This window comes from Erithacus rubecula (genome assembly GCF_903797595.1).
Source record: "Erithacus rubecula genome assembly, chromosome: 15".
Taxonomy (NCBI): domain Eukaryota; kingdom Metazoa; phylum Chordata; class Aves; order Passeriformes; family Muscicapidae; genus Erithacus; species Erithacus rubecula.
In genome coordinates this window covers 14,798,290-14,820,304 of record NC_136667.1, presented here as the reverse complement: position 1 = coordinate 14,820,304, position 22,015 = coordinate 14,798,290, and the positions used below count along the sequence as shown (strand labels likewise).

Below are 22,015 nucleotides of genomic sequence, written 5' to 3'. Positions count from 1 at the left end.
GTGTTAAAAAGACTTTCTTTAAGATATGCAATACTTAATAAAGACGATTTTGAGCTAATCCACTGTGGTATTTTTGCACAAAGCTGCATGGCCTGGAAGCAGTGAAACATGCATTGCACTAGTTTCATCAGGGGATCATGTTTTAATAGCCCCTCTGTACTAGCACTACAGGAAAGAAAGTATTTGTTTTGCTGTGATGCATTCTTCCATCAGCAGTAAGTATTTGCTGGCTTTGTGTTAATGGTACCTTCCCTTTCAGACCATTTTTCAGGAAAGCCTGAAGTTACAGGATGCTTAACTTACTTTTCACCATAGCAATTTGTTTTGGCTTTGTGTGCCCGGGCTGAAATATCCACACTGCTAATAGCTTCCCTCACGGTGATGGAGGCAGGTATTGATCAGGTTAATTTTGGTGTCTCCACGGCCTTGGAGAATCAAAGGTGCTAACGGGTTGCTGTGTGACGCAAAGCGCTTAACAAGGTTCAGGGCTTCACACTAGTTCATCCTGCTCAAAAAAACATATTATCTATGGCAACAACTGCTGCTGAGAAAAAAAGTGAAGATTTTCAATAGGGTAAATCACCTGTTTTGCAGACTTCTGAGTTTCAGATGCCAGCTGTTAGGGGGGCAAGGGAGGGAAAAGCTTGATGTGGTCTGGAGTTACTGGCATTGTTATTGTTTTGTCTGTGCTGTGACATGATGGAGGGCAAACCAGAGTATCCCAAGGCACTCAGAAGAGGGGATGAGGAGAAGCCAAGAGAGGACAAGTGGCATTCAGCTGGTGCAGAGCCTGCTGGCCCCAGCCCTGGGGCAGGAGGAGCGTGGCTATGGCCCCAGATGCTACAGCCAGTCTAAGACCTGCTGAACTCATCACAGCTTTAGGATGTGTGACACACTGGGTTTCAGTGCCTCACCTTCTGGCTGTGAAGGAATATCCTTGCTGTGTAACACCAGGGTGCAAAACTGCACCTGTTGCTGCTGTGATCCTGGCCAGTGTCCCCAGTGGGAACAGTGCCACTAACCCGACTCTCCTGCCAAGACCAGAGAGGGACACCGTGCTCCTGGGGTGTGCAGGCCCTCCTTGCCTGCTGGATACAATGGCTGGTGCCCTGTGGGATTCGGTGGGGCAGTGCCCAGTACGACCATGTCTGGCTGGGATGCTGGGGACAGGGACAGGGGTCAGCAGTCGGGCTGGGTGGCAGGGGCTTGGCTGGACTCCCCCCAGGACAGTGGTGAAGGCGTGTCAGGCCTCACTCCCAGTCCCTGATGTAGGTTCTCCTGCTAGCTCCCCTTCCCTTCCTGCCTCCCGGGTGCTCCCTGTACCCGGACTGCGCTCCTGCCCGGGCTGCCTGCACATGGCTGAGAGCCGACTGAAGCTGCGGGCGTTTGCATCCCCCACGAGCACACGCGAGCAATGTGCCTTTAAGACTAGCAGGAGAGCAATAGTATCTCCCTCCCTCCTGTTAATTGTAGCATGTTTTCAGCCATGCTTTCCAGTCACATTCGCAGGCTGTGAGAGGGAGCAGCGCTGCCGCTCGCCAGCCCGGAGAGGCTGTGCCCGCCCGGTGTGCCCGCAGGTGATGGGGCAGCGCCCGGCACCGCACAGCGCCGCGCCGGGAGCAGCAGCCCGGCCAGCCTGAGCTCGGGGCACCCTGCTGGGCTCCCCACATCACTTGTGCTGCTCTCGTGTCCCTCGCCTGCCCGGCCGTGGCCTCCAGCCGCAGGGTCAGACCTTTGGCCACCGCACCCTCGCCGGGGCTCCTGCGTGAGCTGCGAGCGGTGCCTCGCTGGATCTGGGGATCTGCAGTGGGCGATGCAGTGGGAGCCGTGTGCTGCCTGCCTGGGGATGCCGTGGGCTGCCGTGGGATTGCCTGGCTCTCCCTGAGCACAAAGTGACTGCAACTAGCACGAGGTTGGGACTACTTCTCGGAAGATGCCCTGCGTGTCTCCGGTCATTCCTCTCCGGCCTCACCGCAGAATATTTGGAGTTGCCAGCTTTCTTCTGCCGAGGGGGGACAAAGGCAGAGGCCTCCAGAGGGTTAAGAGCATCTGCTTTTACGCCAAGTGTTTGAGCAGGAAATAATCTGCAGAGATACATGTGCAGCAATTCAACTGCTGCTGCTCTCGCAGGCTGCCGCCGCTGCAGGTCGGGCTGTGAGAGGAGCCGCGCTGCTCACAGAAGATGCTTCCCTGGTGTGTCCGAAGCTCCAGGCATGGCAGCAGAGCCCCGGCTGTCTGAGCTGGGGTAAATGTCTCCATCCGAGAGGAATTATGTTGGCTTGCTGGCTCTGTCGGCTCACGGAGGTAGGTGCTGCTGCCTGTTCAATATGCCACGATCTTTGCCGAGGAGATACAGTCCTCTCCTCAGTTTGGGGTATAACATTTCTAAAAATTTTCCATGGGAACAGGGCTTAATTTGCAATTTATAATACCAGACAGAAAATATGTGTGTGATTTCTTTGTATGCAGCAGGGAGGAGAGGGCAAAGATACCTGAGTGATATCTTTTCTGATTGGCAATAAAGTTCTTGCACTTAATTGAGACAAACTACCCTCCGTCTCAGCGAAATGCACCTGAGAGCTTTTACCTGTTCCTGCTGTATGACCTTTCGATGGGGTTCCTGCAGTGTGCTGGGCTGTGCTTCGGTTCAGAAACTGGGACACAGTGCACTCTACAGGTCCCTCCGTTCTGCTCCTGTGTCGTGGGGAGGACAGAGAGCACCCATGCATAGAGGGAAAATGCTGCTGGCAGGGAGCTGGTGTTTTCTTGAGGAGTGAAATTATACTAAGAGGAAGAAAAGAGGTGATCTTCTTCCCTGAGGAAGAAGCAATGTTGAGGTGCTTAAGGGTTGATCTTGGTGTCTTCAAGTAGAGAAGGAAATTTGTTTGAGAAGCAGCAGTGTCTGGGGTTTGTGTTTTGCTTTCCCAGCTCTGTGGAGACTTCTGTTCAACTCAAACTACTTTACCACCCAGAATCTTTGCTTGAGGATTTTTTTGCACCATTATCTGGGAGGAAAAAAAATAAATCTTTCAGTGCCATCAAATTTACTTAGGCTTGTTTTGAAAGTTGTCTTCTTGAGAAATCCCTAATAAAATCAACAGCACCTAATACTGTTATCTTCTCACCATCAGGGCATGTGTTTTTGGTTTGTCTTGAGACCTCCAGTGGGAGCTTTATTCTGTAAAGATTAAGCTGAAAGTTTCCAGTTTTCTGGAAAAGCGGAGTGTTGGGCTTTGGATATCAAATGTGGATATTTTATTTTGTTGGCCTGGTTGACTCACATATGTAGGTTTGCCTGTTGGCTCCTGAGTGCAGACCCTGCCAAGGAAACCTGGCTGTGCAGAAGAGGGAGGTGCTGCCTGGATTATGCACCTGCATCATATGGAGAGTGGTTTGTGTTTGTTTCTGGCATTGCAGAGCTATTGATACAGCACAGCCAACAGTGCCATTGCTGTGTAACAGTTTCAGAAGTGTTTCTGTGGCATCCTGGCAGAACAAATGTGTCATTCATGACTGCACTCTTCAGGAAAAAGAGCAGCACTGTCATCTCCACTGTAAATCTCTTTACTCACTTTTATTTTCTTTGCTCAGGTAGCAACACATTCTCAACTGGAACGTGAGCATTTTTGTCAGAGCATTTGTAGTTGCCTCCTCAGTTTCCCCAGGGCTGTTGTGCTGTGTTTCACTCAGCACTGACATATCTCATAGAGAAGTCTGGAGTAGAATCTCTCTCCCTTTTTTTGTTCATTTATTTGTTTGTTTGTTTCTGTAATTTGGGCCCAATGCAGTCAAGAACATTTCCTTCTCTCTTTGCAAGAACAGGACACTTGTGTGTCCTCTTCTGGGATGCTGTAGAGAAGATCTCTTCTGCTTTGCAAGACCTCTGTGTTGGAGCTGGAGAAGCAGAAGTGGTGTGGTGGATTTGTTGTGCATGAATCAAGAAGCCACAATCCCTGCCAGGGATGGAGGCTGTGATGATACCTGGGAAGCAGCTGCTCTCTCTGTCCTGAGAAAGTGGATCCACACACGAGGTGATATCCAGTGCTCCATAGCAACACTTATTTCTCCCACAAAGAGGAGAAAATCTCCTGAATTCATCTGAAATGGTGAAAACACAAATGTACGAACATTCAGTGGAGTCTCACAGTGTAGAATTGATAAAAGGTCGTCTGAATGACTTCTTTCTAGAGCAGCACTTATAAAAGGTGGTGAGCATTAAGTAACACCATTGCCTGTGCAGGAAACACTAGAAAAGAAGATATATTAGTCATCCCATTTACTGCTGTTTGCACACAGACAGAATGGTGATTAGAACTGGCTGAATCAAAGCAAAATGGTTCTTAAACAAGATTTCATAATTCATAATTGGTTAGGGCACTTGTTGGCCAGCAACTATTTTGGTCATCTTTGTGCCTCTATTCCAGCAAGTGTCTTTTTCAAAAGGTGCTTCTACAAGAACAGCAAAATGTTGGGGTGTATTTCCATGTGTTGTGCTCTGAAGAAGTATATGGGAATATCCTTCCTTACAGCCTTACTTGTATCTACTCAGGAAATCAAACTAGTATATTTGAACCACTGATTATTTCTGAGCAGCTTTTCTGGTCAGCAATAAAGTTCTGCTTTAAACTCTAACCATGTGGAAGTTGAGAGCTATTTGTTGGCATTAATAATAGTCATTTCTAAAGTTGTAATTTATTAAATGGGCACTGGCCAGCATTCTGTGTCATACTCTCTGGTCACCTTCCTCTGCCTGGCAGTCACCTGGAGACTGAGGGCAGCGACTCCCTGCTGTGCCCCTCTGCAACAAGGGGTTAAACTTGGCATTCTTATGGGCCCAGTGAAGACCTGGCAGCAGAGATGCTGGGATCTTTGCAGGTTTGCCCTTTTGGAGACAATGCCTGCCCTTTTCCATTAGGTCCCATGCCTGCCCAGCCACGCTGGCATAGCTGGTGAGTCATTTGCTGCTCCTCAGTCACAGGTGGTGCAGGAGATTGGTAACAAAGAGCAAAGAAAGGACTATTTGCTGGGGAGTGATTCCCCTGGTTTCTATAGGGATTTAAGCAACAGCCTGTCTTTAGGTGCCTGCACTCTTTCAGCAACCATTGCATTTTTATGGTTTGTATGCTGCTTGTAAACCAGCTACAGGTGAGTAAAGCCTGTGGTCCAGAAACTGTTGAGTTGGAGATAAAACTGTTCCTTTCTGAGAGTGCCTGGAGTGTCTTTAAGAGTCTGTGCTACTGCATTTGAAATCTATCTGGCTTTGTACCACTTATAAAATGCATTCACGGTAGGTGGTGGCATCAGTCTCCTCTTAGTGAATGCAGATATTTATATTATGCAAAAGGTTTTCTCACTTTGCTGGATTCAGATGATGACTGGAGATACCGTTCTTGTTAGATAAAAAACTGAATCTGACTTTAGAGGTGAATTCAAAGAGCAATTTCTATTTAATATATATAGCAACAAATAGGAGCAAAGCTGCTTAAGGAGTACTTTAATGATGAATCATTATATTGCTCTCACCAGTCTGGAAGGCAATAAAAGTAAAAATGGAGTGCTAGGATTTAGTTGCTTAGAAAATGTACAGAAAGGGACCTGCATTGTAGAGAGGGTTTTACACCGCATCAAAGAAATGTTTTGAGGTGCAAAATTATCAGGTGACTTTCCACCCCAAAGGTGAGACAGCTGCTATCAAACTAAACAATAGTTTATTGTTCCAGAAGGTCATTTTCTTTGGTTGTGACTAACCAAATTTAATAATTTATTGCTTTTTTTAAAAAAACCTTGACTGATTCCCCCCACCCCCGGATCAGGACAGATGCTGTCATAATGCTTCTTCAATGCTGTAATTTTTATTACCAATCCTAATTAAATGCTGTAACTTCTGAAAATCAGATTAATTTGAACCATCAGCCCAGTGTAAATGCTGCTATCATCAGAGATCATAAAATGTTCAAGGCACCATAATTCTACTATAGCTGCAGTGGCAAGTGTCCAAGGATCTGGCTACCTTTGTTCAGCTGACACAGACTGAAATGTGTGCACTTCTGAGCAGTGCAGCATGAATAGAAATGATATGTTCCTCAGCTGTTGAATTGCACACTCTAGCCATAAGTCAACAAACATTAGAGAAATGGCATCAACCCCCCCCATCACGATAATACTCCTTCTGTGCTATAAATATTGTATGAATTCTGTGGTTTCTGCACAATCAGTAAAGGGGAAAATAGAAGTGGGAGGTTGTTCCACAGCAAAGCTGCACTTTATTGGTGAGCCAGGACATGTTAAAGGTTAGTCCCACTGCCAAGCAAGATTCTTCCATCCTTGGGCCACGGTCCATGGATTCAAGTTGCACAGTAACTACTTCAGCTAATTTGCTCTACAGCCAGGACACAATCTGATCATCACTTTGGTCTTCTGGACAGCAGGACATGTTCTGGTAACTTGGTTCCTTTATGACCAATTTCTGTATTTTGAATTGCTTTTTCCTCCACAGATATTAGGTAACAAGTAATAAATTCTGATTCCAACTCAAGCAGTGGCAAAGGTGGTCTCCTTGCTCTGTCCCAGCTTTATTTGTTAGGTGTGACAGTATGGAAGATCTCACTGGTCATTATAGGTGTAATTACCTGGCTCTGACAGACAGAAGGGCATTAATTTGACACTGTGTTGGAGCTTCATGTTTAGATTTTCTTCGCAGCAGAGAAAAAAAGCACTCTGAGGGAAGCATTATCCTTACAAGATGAGATGAATTGCAGGCTGGAAATGCCCAGTCCTCTCCAGTCCCATGGATGGAGCCTGTGTGACTGGCTCAGGGCTGGGTGTGGGGTGAGATGAACCCACCCCACAACAGCAGCTGGTCTCAGCCCACATTCAGCAAACCACCAGCCCCACCTGGGCTGCTCCAGGCTCCTTTGAAGGGTTTGGTGGAGGATCTGGCCCTGCAGGTTTGACTCTGCCTTGCTGAATTGAGTGCTTTTGTCAGTCCCTGTGCAGCATGTGCTGCTGTTTGCTTCTGAGCATCCCAACAGCAGGTGCCATTGTGTTTCTGCTCACTGGGACCTGATACTACTGCTTGATTCTAGAAACCATCTCTTTGATTGGCCCTGCTAGTCATGTTTCCCCCCTCCTGTTCAACAGCAGTTTTATCTGCCAGACTTGTATGTTCCAGGGTTTATGGTGAAAAGAGGGAAAATCTGTGTCAGTTACAGACTGATGTGGATAATTTATGTTTGTGTCAGTGGGTGTTGTGGATCTTCTGCTCCTGGCCATTTCCCAACACCTTGCTTGGATGCAGGCAGTTACTGCTGCAGAGAGAAGACCAGCAGAGTGAGATTTGTGCCATAAAGAATTTTGTATTTGCGATTTACCCAGCTTGTTTTGGCCAAAATGTGGAATTTTGAGTGTGTTTTCATGCCAAGAGTTGCCGTGTTTGACCACAACTTTTCTTTTTCAGCATATGTGACATTCAGGAAGTTCTGGGCAGGCATTTATGATTTTAGAACAGCTATTGCTTGCAAAGGTAAAAAATAATAAAATGCAGAAGCATGTTAATTATCCACACTTTAATATATATAATGGTTTGCACACAGTTATTGTGGACATTGTTATCTGGAATGCTAATGTTCCTAATGGGGGCTATTGTATGTCTACTGAAACTCTCACAGTTATGGATTAAATTTAATATACACTCCCTTTGAAAAAGCCAGTATTTTTATATTTTATGGTACCCAGTGCTATGTACTTGGTTACAACAATAAAATAGCTGAATGCTGAAATAAATGTACCAAACAGCTCTCTTGTCTTGGTAACTCAGCTGCTTTTAAATGTTAATAATCTCATTCTCTCTTTTCTAAAACTGTGTGCAAATGTAAAACCTCATGTAAGCAAGTAAGTCTGAGCACTGTAGTGTGAATATGGAAAATATTCTCTCCTCAGTTCTGCAATGCATTCATGATCCTTGGGATCATCCTGATGACAGAGGCTGTAGAAAATTTCACCCAGCAACTTCTCCCTGCCTTTCAGAAGAATATTCAGGCTTATTTAAGAGTGTAGATAACTGGATCTCAAAGGCATCCTCAGGGTGGTTGTTTTGGTGAGTAATTATTTCTGGTGATTTATAAAATAATAAATCCAATCTGTTTATTTTCTTATTCCATAAGTTGAATCATCTTCGTCCTTTGTCTGCTTAATTAAGGAGCCTGCTGGTAATTCAAATCATTTCCCATGATGTGGACAAATCATTATTCAGCCTTCTTTTTGCTGAAGATATAATTTAAACCCTTTCCACACAATCTGTTTTCAGGCACTTAAATTCTGTGCATTTCTCTGTGGTTTTCAGCATCTTTTTGGGCTGTGAACATTAGAGGTGGCTTCTCTGGGACAGCAGAATGCCAGATTTTACTAATATTCTCACTAGCACCATACACAGAAACAACATGACTTTTCTAACCTTGCCTCTCTTCAAACATCTAAATGTGTCATTAGATCCTGTAGCTCCAACATGGCCCTGGGACCTTGTGTTCCATTTATCTGCTCTGACTCCCATATATATTTTTTAATTCTCCAACTTTCAATGTAACAGTTCCCCCTTCTGTAAGTGGAGTAGATTCTTCCCCACTGCATTCTTTGGTCCCAGACAAGTAGATTTGTGTTTTCCTCTGTAGCAGAGTCTGATCTCTGATAAGGCTGGGCACATGGAGAAGACTGAATTGTCTCACTGTGCTTGTCTAAGTTTGGCAATATTTATCACTTACACCAGTTCTGAGTTGCATTGGGCTGCAAAAGTTGTCTCTGTAGGCACAGTTAAAAGCACTTCCATCCACTGATGGTTCCTCATTAAAATTACATCTTGTCAATTATCAGTGGTTTTTAAAGCATGCTGTAGTAATTTCAGGTGATGATATTCTTACACTCAATGTGTGGTGTGTCACTGAGCTGTTTGCAAAAAACAAGTTTGCAGTGCTGGCCCAGCTGCTATTCCCCCCTCCCTCCTCTCCCTTTATTAAGCAGATTAAAAAATTTTGGGATTATTCCAAAGGCTGATTGAGTTTCCCATCATGTGCAGGTACAGGAGGCCAAATGATTTCTGTTGCTTGCAGGTTCAGCTTCCTGGTGGCCACTGGGTGATGTTTCCCAGGAGAGACTGAACAGGTTGCTGTTGAGGTATTCCTAAAATCCACTACAAAGATAAAGCAAATTACAAAATCAGTTTTTCAGCACTCTTGTTCCCCATACTTTTTGTTGGTTCTGAGTTTTCTGCTGGTGTTTAAATATCTGTGATGCTGCTTTGAGTCTGACAACTTACAATTGCTGGACTAATATTTGTGGCTCATCCAAAATGCTCCTGTCCAGCCTCATCTATGCTTTTTCCTTAGCTTGATCATCTTTTTCCACTGTTCTGCCATTGAGGTACTTCCCTTCTAGCAGAAATACGAAGTAAAATCTTTCTCCTTCCAATCACTGAGGTGTTGTTTTCTATTTCTTATCCCCTCAGTGCTCACCCTGGTATTTATTATTTATTTAGCACCCCTTGACCTCATCTCTGAGACTCTATGATTGCACCTTGATTACTTCTTCCTCTCTCTTTTTGCCACTTTCATTTTTTTCCACAGTTTATTCTTGTGCAGTCCATTTGTTTCCTTGACACTAACAATTACTGACAGACTGGTATCCTGTCTCCAACAGTGGCAAATAGCAGATGCTTAGAGAATAATGTAAAAAGCAGGGTGAGAATATAATAATCCTAATATATCCTGGCAGCAGTGATCAACGTCATGTCTGCCTGACTGCTGTGAATGTGTTTAAGCACAGCCCAGTAGGGGCTGTGCCTAACACCATGTGGGTGAGGAAGGGACAATTCTACAAGATGGCAAATTTTCTTGTGTAACTGCCTCTTTCCAAAAGTGCTGGCCTTTCCTTGTGCCACTGCTTTGCTTAGCTTAGCACAAAGAGCCACTTGCTTGTTTCTGAGCCAGTCTTGATGCTTATTCACAGGACTCCTTGTACCTGGTCAAGTAGGAGCTTGTGTTCTCTCCCTTCTGTCTCCTTGAGATGGTTGCAGTGTGGCAAGATGAAAAGTCCTTGTGTTTGGGTATAAGCCCTTATATGATTGTGCTGCTTGACAGTGTTCAAGCTCTGACTGGTTGCAATACAATCTGATAAGTGTGATGCTGCAAATCTATGGAAATTGTGGCCACATAGGGAAGGGAGAGACCCAAAGCAGCAGGAGAAGTTATGTGGAGGGTTTGGGGGACTTTTCTCTCTGCATCTTCATGGTTGCTTTGGATTTCATTCTTTGTTTACAGATTATTTTCTTTCTCCAGTATGCCTTAAAATCTGAAACACGGTCTGAACTGTGTGAAGGAGGTAGAAAAATGTACTTGGTTTTATAAATGCTAGGTTTGAAGTTGCATTTAAAAATACTTCTGTTAGTATGTAGAATATATTATCCAGGGTACTGAGCAGCTAAATAAGATGAGTGATGCTGCAGGTGTTAGACCTTTATCTCTTACTCCTTAATCTGATGCTTCCTCTGTTACCATCACTGCTCCAGCATCCAGCACCATAGTTAAATTTATACTCACCTGATGGCCAGTGTGACTGATTTTTTGAGAACTGTTTTCAGAGTCTTATTTTCTTCACATATATTCTTTTGGGGTTATTACTTGTATTACTATATTACATTATCCACAAAATGTTTGGAGTCCCTGGAACTTCTTTAGGATAACACATAGTGGACCAAAGGGAAGACTTTGTTCACATGACTGGTCATCAGCACCCAGCTCTTCCCTGTTTGACCTCACCAGTAAGGAGAAGGGTTCTTCTGTTCATGTAGGAGAGTCCATCAGTCCCTACAGCTCTCACTGCCCCAATGCTTGCCATGTGATTGCTGGATAAGATTGGGAATGATTCTTCCAGTCTATTTTCTCCCCTCTCCTTGCAGAAGCAGAGGAGAGGCTCCAGTGAGCTGTGCCAAGTGATGCCTGCAGTGGCTGTAGAGGATGTTCAGAACAGGGTGAGGCACACCGTGTGCCTTTCCCAGATGGAGGTTTCCAACTTTGTGCAAAGTTGTGCACGCCAGAGCTCAGGAGTGTGTGCAATGCAAATTATTTCATTAGAAATTCAGGGCAGAAAGGCACAGGGCTCCTTTGCTGCCACAGGGAGCTGTATCCAGAGACTCAGGGTGGAAATATGCCTCCTGATACATGTTTTAGTTCTGTATAAATCATCAGTAAGTATAGCTCACTCTATTCATTTAGCTGGTGACACTCTTATTTAGGGGTGATACGAAACAGTCACAAAGTAATAAGAAATGCCTGAGAAGAAAATATGTGCTAAAGCTCTTAGGTGTAATGCTAATTTAAATAAAACATGGGCTCTTTTGGGGCTGAAGAATATTTCTCCTAGAAATCCTAATAATATTTAAGCCATGGATGCTTAAAAGTTGTGAGGTATTTTTAATTTATTTATTTTTTTTTTCAAAAAGAAAAGATGCCATGAAGATGCCATGATTATTTAAGAATGTTTTAGACTCCTTTTTAGGTTGACTTTATTCATTCTGTTTTTAAAATAATGTTTTATTAGCATCTTAGCAGTAGGTATCTAATGTATGCAAATGCAGCCCAGCAGCCTATACCCCCAAACATGATGGAATGCACAGAGAAGGGCTGCTCATCACACTGCCAAGTCAGACCATGCTTCAAGTTAGGCTGATGAGCAAGGGCATGTTAAGCAGGTATTACTTTAATGATTTTTAATGCAGATAGGGTGCATAGAAAAAGAATGTGAGTTTTTGTAAAAGCTGAATAAAAAGAAATATTGCAAAAAACCCTCCAAATTCTATATTAAGCCAAATTATAAATATGCTAAAGGTAATAGACATTTTACCTAGGAGGTGTTTATTTCTCCCACTCTTTATTTCTCTGGAGATATTCACAGTGGAGGCATTATTATGTAAAATCCTTTGCAGAAGTGATAACCTTGTGCTACTTGCAAACAAAATTTCGTTAGCTTTGAGTTATTGCTGCTATCTCACAGTGCAGATGCTTTCTAGTTGTGGTGTAAAAATTAGAACAAACAAGTCTTATTATCTTGAACTTCTAATTTATTAATATTAAAAGATAGGTGTGCATTTTTTAATGTTAGGTGATTGGAATTTGGGTTGGAGCATGGTTATGATAGGTTGTTGTCCTGGTTTGAAGGACAGGTGTGTGCTAAGAAAGGCAGGAGCCTCTCTTTGAAATGGAGAATGTAAACACCCTCCCTCCAAATTATTATAATTTTGAAATTAAGGGGCTCTCAGGCAAAGATATGGGAAATAGGAATAACAGTTCTTTACTAGGAAAATTAAAATAGAAATGCAGGATTACAAAGAACAATCCCAACCCTGCCAGAGTCAGAATCCAAGCTGACACCCGTCAGTCAGTCAGGGTGGTGGCAGCAGTCCCATTCCATGGTGGCTGCATCCTCCTGCAGTGGGAGATGTGGTTCAGCTGGAGCAGTGCTCCTGGAGAAGGTGCAGTTTTCCTCTGAAGGTCCAGGGAGGATGTGGAAAGGTCTGGCTTTCCTCTGGAATCCAGTGGAAAGAAGGTACGTTGGTGTCCAAAATCTCAGTTTTTCTCTGGGTAGGAAAGGCTTGGCTCCTACCCTGGCTGGAGCATCTCCCAGTGGGATGATGGAATTTTATCAGTCATGCCCTGGGACTCACTGGCCATGAACAGGAGATATCTGCTGGAGGGAGGATGGGCTGTGGGAAGATAAAGATGATTGCCCATCTGGTTTAAAGATGGCCCATTAGCAGATAATATGTGCCACAGAGATAAGGGTCACTGTCCCACCCACTCCAACAGATGGTGATAGAATACATATTTCTGGTCATATCCTGTATTGCAACCCAACACAGTTGTCATGTTAATGTTGAGGAGCACTCCCTGTGCAGCTGCAGTGAGAGCTCCAGGCTGTGCCCTGGCTGGGGGAAATGGCCAGAGCCCCAGGCAAGGGGCTGGGAACCAGCACTGACCCTGCACCTGACAAAGCACACGGGGCTGGGGGTGGCTGGGGCTGGCCTGGCACTCTGAGGCTCTGCAGGAGCTGCTGAGCAGCACCAAGACCCCAAACTAAACAGCACATTGGAATGGGTGCAGAGTGTGAGGGCACAAAAGCCCAGGGATTCCTTTGCTGGGCTCCCTCCCTGGAGGCACCAGTTCCAGCTGTGATCATGTCCTGCACCACGATGAAGTGATTTAAAAGAACCAGGTATTTGGGGTCTCTTTTATAGGACACCTGGGGTTGAGCCAGTGAGGGAAACCTGTCTGTGTGTTTGCGGTGTGCAGAGAAACCTGGTGGGTGACTGGAGCTGCCACTGCAAAGGGGCTTTCATGCCAGCAGGGACAGTCTGGGTGGTGCCAGTGTGACCCCAGGAGTGGCATCTGGAGGGTCACACAGGCCCTGACTTCATCAGGCCATGGGAGTGCTCCATGAAGTCCTCAGCCTGAGGAACAGTGTCTTTTATCAAAGTGAGATGAAATTCTCTAGTTTGTGGTGTGCCCTGAAAATAATACTAGATGCTATTAACTGGAGATTTAAACTTTGTCCCTGTCTGCTGCTGGCTGCAGGTTTTATGATAGTTCTCTTTTTATTTCTCCAATCCGTGTTGTATGTTTGTGTTGCTTTAGTCTGTCAAAGTAGGCTGGAGAGACTTGGACTTCCAACTAATTTTCTGAAAAGCTGCAATGGATAAGTTGTGGCTTTGCCCTGGCTCTTTCATCTGTGGCAGGGCAAATATTATATCTGCCTGCAGCACTTGAGTGAAATCTCCTGTGGGTTGGGAAACAGAAGGTGTGAATACTTTGTTAATGATGCTAATTTGGGATTAGAGATACCCAGGAGGGCCCATTTTCTCCCTCCTGCTGAAGCAGTAAGCACTGTGTGCTTACAGGGGTCTCTTCTGTTATGGTTTGGGCTGTCTGGGCTCATGTGACTCCTTTTCTGTCTGTCCTCACAGCTCAGGAATTATGGTTTTAAAATTCACAGTTTTAAAAAATGTTTATCTTAGTAGGAGAAGATGACTTACAGCGATTGTTTTCTAGTCCTGTCATGCAAACTCTTCAGTAAATGCATATGATCACAGAACCACAGAATCATTTAGGAGTTTTTGGGCCTTTTTCCATGCAATTTTAGGGGTTTTTGGGCCGTTTAAAGTCGCATTACCTCCAGATATTTTGCTCACCCATTTTCCCAGTTTTTCCCTCTGAAATCCCTGGAATCTAGCTGGGCCTTTTTTTTTTTTTGTTTTTTGGTGCAGTTTTTAAGACTATTTCTGGCCATTTTTTTGTGCAATTTCTGGGGGAATTTTGCATTTCTTAGTGCGAATTTTTAGGCATTTTTCTGAGTCTTTAGACTGAATTTTTCCTGGGTTTTTCCTGATGTTTTTCCTATAATCTCTGGAATTCTGGCCAATTTTGGGTTGCTTCAATGCAGATTTCAAGAGTTTTTGGGCCATTTTTCATGCGATTTTAGAAGTTTTTGGGCCAGTTTAAGTTGGCATTTCCTCCAGATATTTTGCCTGCCTATTTTCCCAGTTTTTCCTCATAAATCCCTGGATTTTGGCTGGGTTTTGGGACAATTTTGGCTGTTTTAGTGTGATTTTAGGACTTTTTGGAGCCATTTTTAGTGCAATTTTTCAGGAATTTTTGCATCTCTAAGTGCGAATTCTGGGGGATTTTTCTAGTTTGTTGGGCTGAATTTTTCCTGATGCTTTTCCCAGCAATCCTTGGAATTTTGGCAGAGTTTAGGTGTTTTAGGACGGATTTCAGGAGGTTTTGGGCCGTTTCTAATGCGATTTTAGGCATTTTTTGGCCATTTTAAGTCCCAAATCATCAAGTCCAGTCTTGGACCAATCACCACTTTGTCAACTAAGTGCCAGGTCCAGTCATTTCCTGAACACATCCAGGGATGGTGACTCCACCACCCCCCTGGGCAGCCACTTCCAACAACCCCTTCCATGAAGGAATTCTTCCTGATGTCCAACCTGAACATCCCCTGACACAGCTTGTGGTCAGTTCTTGTCCTGCTGCTGGTGGCCTGGGAGAAGAGGCTGAACTTCACCTGGCTGCAACTTTCAGGGAGAGGTAGAGGGTGAGAAGGTTACCCTGAGTGTCCTTCTGTCCAACACAGCTCCCTCAGCTGCTCCTCATCTGCCTTGTGCCCCAGACCCTTCCCAGCTCTGTTCCCTTCTCTGGACATGCTCCAGCCCCTCAGTGTCTTTCTTGTCATGAGGGGCCCAGAGCTGGACACAGAATTTGAGGAAGAGTGGCAATGTTAAGCAGTCATTAACTCCCTAGATTTTATTAAATTTCCAAATACAAATCTCTACAAATATTTTCACTTTTTTTTTTTTTTTTTAATACACTGTTTTTACAAAATATTTGGAAAGCTCATATTTCACTAGTCAATACAAAGCTCAACATTGACATCTGACTTTTGTAGTGACTTGCAAAGCAGTGTAAAATGATTGCATTAGTCTCACAGGGTGTTTCCTGCTTCCAGTACTGACATTTTGTAGGGAAAAAGAAAGACCTGTGTCTCATGCTATGCAGCAAAGCTCATTATTCTGCTGGCAGGTCTTGGGGATTCTCTGTATTTCCTTCAGCTCTGCTGCCTGTTGGATGGCACGTGGGCACATTTCTTGTTGAATGAACTTTCCTGACCTGTAAAACCAGTGAGATCCATCAGAAGCTTCCCTTGGCTGTAGCATTGGCACATTAAAACAGCATGATGGAGAACTGAGCTGGCATCTGAGCCTGTTTCATGTTTCTGGATTTCACTTTCCTGAGCTCCCCCAATGGGGATGAAGCCAAAAGAAATGATGTTACTTTGTAAGACAAACAAATACTTAAATTTTTCTGGAATGCTTTCCAATGGATCTCTTTTTGAAACTTTACAATCTTGCCTAGTCATATAGCTTTAATGCTTTGTTTGTCATTTGTCTATTAGCTGTAGTTGAAGGAAGAACTAACTCCAGGCTCTAAATGAAAGACTCTCATTATATCTGTCATAAACAAGGAAAGAAACAATTCCCAGTCTCTTCTTAGTCTCTAAGAAGTGTTGCTCTACAGCTGCATCAGTGTTTTTTTGTGTATTCTATGTCCTGGGCTATTCCAGAAGATTATTTTGATCAGGAAATGACTACCAGCCACATCACTGCCCCAAGCAATGATGAATTCACAACCCTTTATGGAGTTTACAAGTGAGTTTGCCATGTTGTCTAACATTGATGCAGAACACTGCATCTCCCAGAGATGAGGAAAAAGCTCACTGGAAACACTGTGAATAATAATTATAGAGCTATATTCACCTCTGATTTATTTTTGAGATTTCTGTGAGAAAAATGGATACTGAGATAGAATTTTCTCTTTTGCTCTGTGTCTCTCAGGGACTTCATTTTTGCTTCTGGCTGGTAGAGGAAAAATGAGAAAATGCTGAAATTGAACACTAGACTTCCTAATAGTATGAAAAGCATCCTAAGGGGCTTGGATGTATGTCATAATGGCAGTAGTTTCTTTGATGATGGGTAGCTAAGAGGTCAAGCTTGAAGATCTTGATACAATTTTCTAAGATAGTTCAGTTTTGTCAGGATGACAGATTTTTGATTGGAGACAAAATATAAGAAATGAGGGGTTTATTTTGTGAGGATGATAGGAACAGGTAGCTGTTTTTGTACAACAGACCCTGTTATCTTTTTCTTTTTTTGCACAAATGTGGATGCTGACTCCAGAAAAGATGAAGATCCAAAGACAAAATATTGCCTGGGGCAGTTGATGCCATAGTTTATAATAGCTGTGCTGCACTGCTTTATAAAAATGTGTTGCAATGGCAGTGTTAGGGTGCATGTAGTTCTAAAAATGCATTCAGGTTTTAGTGTCTTCTAAGGGAAATTACCTGTTTGTTAACAATTGCTTCACTATCAGGAAGCTTCTGAGAGGACTCTGTTTCCAGATTCAGTGATCTGTTTTCTGGAGTTTGGGGCAGTTACTGCTCAGGGCGGAGTTCTGCCTAGGCAAAGGGTTGACTTTTGGGGTGATATGTCTGTGCAACCTCTGAGGCTTGACACAGAATATAACAGTTCTAGATTAAACATTTTCCCAAGTTAGCGACTTTTATGCGGATAGTGATTGTAAGCAAACAGGGAAGGATATTAAAAAGAGAAGCTTTATGAGGATATTGCAAATAAAAACATATTTACATAGCAGCTACATCCTGTTAAATGCCTTCGAATATCATGTAACAACATGTCTCCAAATACCAATTACTGTTTCACTGTAACTGCAGTGGTCGAGGTGGACTTTAAGTCTCAAAATACCAGAAAGTTCCTTAAAATCAAGACATTGGGTCTTTCAGAATAAATATTTTACTGCTCAGGTTTAAACCAAGTGATTATGATTATGAAAAGCACTGAATAAATGTGTGAAATCCCAGAAGCTGTGTGCAGTTTCATACCCAGGAAGGTCTCTGGCAGCTGTAAAAACTCTGCTGGCAATCAGCAAGGGGTTACATCCTCAGGAGCCACAGTCTCCTACACATTATGTGAAGAGGAGGAAGGAAAGAGAGGTGCTGACCCTCAGTGCAGGAACTTCTCAGGCTTGCTGCTGAATATCTGCCAGAACTGAATGGAGGAAAATCTCCTTTGTCTCCCTGGAAGATTTACTGAAAATGTCCCTCACAACAGCTTTAGCCCACACTGCCCTTCATTGAAAAGAAAGATGATAACTTTGTTTTCAGTCTTCTCATTGCACTTAGTGAAACACACAAATGCTGCCAGAATGCGAGTGGGCATCATGTTCTGAATGTGCAGTATTCTTTTTCTGAGAGGCTTTATTTTATGATTTAATTATTGCGTGACAAGGGTTTGTCTGAAGAAGGCAATTTAATTGGATTTTCTGTTTTACATGCAGGATCTAAAGAATTACTGGAAGGTGTTTCTCCTAATGTTTACAACTCTCCTTTTATAACACATATTTACACGTATCACATGGCTGACACAGATGTACGTAGAGAAATAGTACATATTTATAGACTAAACCTATAGTTTAAGGCAAATAAGCAGGCCTTGCCTTTAGTAGAATATTTTCCTGCATAAGGACTCTGATTTTAAATAGTGTGGATAATGGTGTCTTTGCTATCTGAGGAGTGTATGGTTATGACTCATGGTGTCATAAATACTACGGCTATTACAGTGAGCATCCAAGTGAAATTACACAAAATTATATATTTGCCAGGGTTCTTTTCTCTAACGGCCAAACTTCAAAATAGAAAGCTTTATTATTCATTTTGATGCGTCTGAACTACTGAATGTTCTTGCTGGCCCACTAGACAGTTTAATAGGGCTCCTGAACATCATCAATAATTCATGCCTCTCTTAAACAGGGATGTGGTACTTGTTGTTCAACTATAATCTGAGGGTATTAAATTGTGAGCTACTATAGGATGGTCAGGGACATGCTCAGTGCTGGGCCTAGACCTTACAGATGTGCAAAGCTCTTGGATCTGAACACCCTGAGTGTGGTGCTCCCAAACCTCTTTACCCTCCCCACAACTGTTGCTTTTCCTGAGAAGGAGGAAACTGTTAGCCAAGGATGTAGTGAGTGCCCTTCAGTGCAGTTTGGATGATGCAAAGAGTTAAATCATCCCCAGCATATGACTCTCAGTGCTGACTGGACCAAAACTGGTGGTCCAGGTGGAGGGGTGGGGAGGAAGCTGATGCATGAAGGTTCAGGTGGCATTAGCAAAAGTGAAAGTTAAACTGGACTGGATTGTCCAGTTCAGGACAGAACTGAAAATCCAGTGATTATTGTAGGATGTATTAATTTATATTTATGAAGAAACCTAATGGGATGTGATTTTTTTTTTTGGAGGTATGTCTTTGACTGCATTGTTTTTTTTCCTGACGTGTCACACACTGTGACATCCCTTGTTGTGCTAAATGCCATGTACAAATAGAAGGTTTTACAACCAAAGAGGATGAGAAATGCTAAGGATGAGTGCAAGCAAGGCTATCCCCAGGGGTCTGTCATCTTGCCATGCCTCAGGGAGGTCTGCTGGTAACATTGGCTGTCTTTGATCTCCTGTTGCCACTGCAGAACTGAGGCATGCACGGCACTGAGACACATGACATAGAGCTAAGAAATCACTGAGTTCTCTCTGTAGCAATTCAGGCTTTTACTGCAAGGACTTTCCTCCTTCAGACTTGTGCCACTTGAGCCATGCTCATGTCTCAACAAGAGTTGAATAAGAAGTTACAAAGAGCTCAAAAATTAAGGGTTTATTGTCTTGTGCAGATATTTCTTAGAAACTCTTGGCAGTGTTATTTTCGAGTAAGAATTTGTTGTACAAAGAGAAGTAACTTGTCAGACAAGTGCAAGGAAACAGTACATAAAACCATTCAAGTGAAAGTTTTACTGTAGGTGGAATGAGTCTTAAGAATTTCTTCCCTTTTTGAACTTTTTGTCCTTTATCAGGCTTCTAAGAAAAATCTCATGCTGACTTGTTGAGTTCTGCATTGCTGTCTGGATAAGGGTTGATGTGTCTGTTCAGGATGCAGAAGACTGTCAAGAACTCCATGGCCATGCAGCTTTCAGGAGTGAATCTGCAAACCCCAGGCAAACATGAGCTGTGCTGGTTTGAAAACAGCTTTTTTGCAGCTAACTTAGAGGCTGGTAATGCACCACAGAGTTGTACTGTGCCAGTGTGATGTCTGTGTTGAGCTGGGGAGCAGGAGGAGGCTGTTCAGCTCTGTCCCAGCCTGGCATTGCTAAAGGCTGGGGGAGATGCAATTTCCCTGCACGCTGGCTCACTGTGCCTGATGCCTTATGCATAGGGTTTCTAGAAAAAATGGGCTAGAGCTCCCATTTTTCTACCCAGACTGCAATGAGGTTAAATCCTAACAACATGCAGCTCCTCCTGGAAATAGCTTTTAGGTGGAGAGGGTGTTTGAAAAGAAAGATGATGGTTCTTCACTTGCTTTTGGCTGTAATGGAGGCATTTGGATCTCAACATTTCTCTCTTAACTGCTGCCTTTCAGTGAACCTTTTCCTCTGTCTGGGTGAAGTGTTTGGGTCAAATGAAAGTTGTGGCTCTGTGGTGACATAGCAGATGATGGCAGTGGTGACAGTGGTCATCAGTCACCTTGCACCTGTGCCTCAAAGTGATGGCTGGTGGAAAGGGGCTGGGTGTTCCACACCCAGGGTTACTGTGCTTGCTGCTCTGGGACACTCAGCCTCAGCAAACTCAGCTTCTCAACAGGCTGCCAGCAGGTCATCTGAGAGCACAGCTCCTGTACCACACAGAACAGGGGAAGGTGGAGCTAGCAGCATTTGAACCTGTTTCCAAGGTGTTTGATTTTGACCCAGGAGGGCTGAGTGTCTCTGACTGTGGCTGAGCTCTGAGCACTGCTGCCTCCTTTGATATTGCAGGCATGGAGCTGATGCTTAGGCACTGGTACAGGTTGTCCTGCTTCTGTCCAAACTGCTCATCACCAGTAAAATAGCTCTGAAATGTGGTGGGATGGAACCATTTTATGAGGAATTATTTTATTCCTATTTTCCTCTCTCAATGCTGTGACAAGCACTGGAGTTCCTCCAGACTGTCAGTGGGCCTGGGACCCTCTTTCCAAATCTGTTTTCTGCTTTATTTCTTAGTGTCATGTTTTGTTTCCATGGAAACTCCTCAGCCTAACTCAAGTTATAATACTGTCAGGTGCATGAACAATGCTGTCATTAAGGAGCATCCTCAGCTCTGGATGTTTGCTCATCATGTGTCCTTCTAGACAGTCAGTGTAGTGTCAGGAGAGGCTACGTGGTCACCAGAACTTGATGGGAGCCTGAAGGCTTTGGAAGAGCTGGTGAAGCTTGCTGTTGCACCCCTGGAGAGGAGTTTCCTTTGGCTGGTGTTCCTTAAAGCTGTTGTGCCCACAGCAGTTCTATTCAGAGGAAAGGAGGAATATTTTGCCATTTTCAAAAGAATTAGCTTGGGCTGTGTGTAAAAGCCTGTCTGCAAAATTCATATTGAAAAGAATAGATTTACAACAGCATCAAAAGAAGTTAAATAGAAAATATGTTGCTTCCAGGAAAATCAGATTAACTACAAACTGTACCTTGGAGTGAAGAGCTGTCTTCTATCACTGAGCATGGAAGTATGTGAAGCAATTTTTTTGTGCTGTGATGAATAAGAGTGGATGATTAGCATCAATATTTTTAATTCTGTTTGTACCCTGGAATCTGCTCATGGCAATATCTTTCTTCCTTCAGCCCCATCCCTACTGTTTTCATTGAAGAATGTTGATATGAGAAAAAAAGCTTACTTTTGTGGAGGCAAAAGTACTGTACCTAAAATAATAGTTTCTCCTTTCCCCTGTGACATTTTACAGATGCTGTTATATTGGAAACCCCATTTTCAAAGTGCCACATTAGCAGGACAAAACACAGTGCACAAGAAAATTTGCAACCCTTTAAGAAAGAGCCATTAGACTGTGAGATAAACTGTGGCTCTGCATCTCTAAAAATAATATATTTGCATCTCTATAAGAACTTCAATTTTGGTAGCCAGGAATAGTCTAGGCATCTTCATTGTAATTATTAAGAATTACTAGCTTGCACAATTACTGCTTTGAGAGAGATGTGAATGTACATGGTATTTTAGAGGACAGGGAGAAGTGAAGAATTTATTGCTATTTAAAAAGCTGAAGTTTACTTGTTTGCTGGCAAACAGTATAAGAATTCAAGAACTGTCAAGGTGGAGAAGGCTGTGTGTTCATCTTGTTTGGGTCTCTGATGGAAGCTAAGATGTTCAGAGAAAGGGGAAAACCTTGTCTTAGCAGAGATGAGAGAATTTCTCCATCCAGTGAAAACCAGAAGATGGAAGAAGGAAGAGGGCAGAGATGCAGAGCACTTTTTTTTTTTAATTTTTTTTTTTTTTATTTTTTTAATTTTTTTTTTTTTAATGGCTGTTACTTTACATT

The 22,015-nt window shown here is 43.4% G+C and overlaps 1 protein-coding gene across 3 annotated transcripts in view; it reads left to right on the top strand.

The window, feature by feature from the left end:
- The first annotated feature begins 1,373 nt into the window (after positions 1 to 1,373).
- HTR2C (5-hydroxytryptamine receptor 2C) overlaps positions 1,374 to 22,015 on the top strand; it is a 213,212-nt gene continuing 192,570 nt past the window's right edge. For 2 of the 3 annotated variants that reach the window (XM_079319290.1, XM_079319292.1), the window contains exon 1: positions 1,383 to 2,304. The gene's annotated coding sequence lies outside the window, so the exon portion shown is untranslated. Of the gene's footprint in view, positions 2,305 to 22,015 lie in introns of all 3 variants that reach the window. The other variant, XM_079319289.1, reaches the window with a different exon arrangement.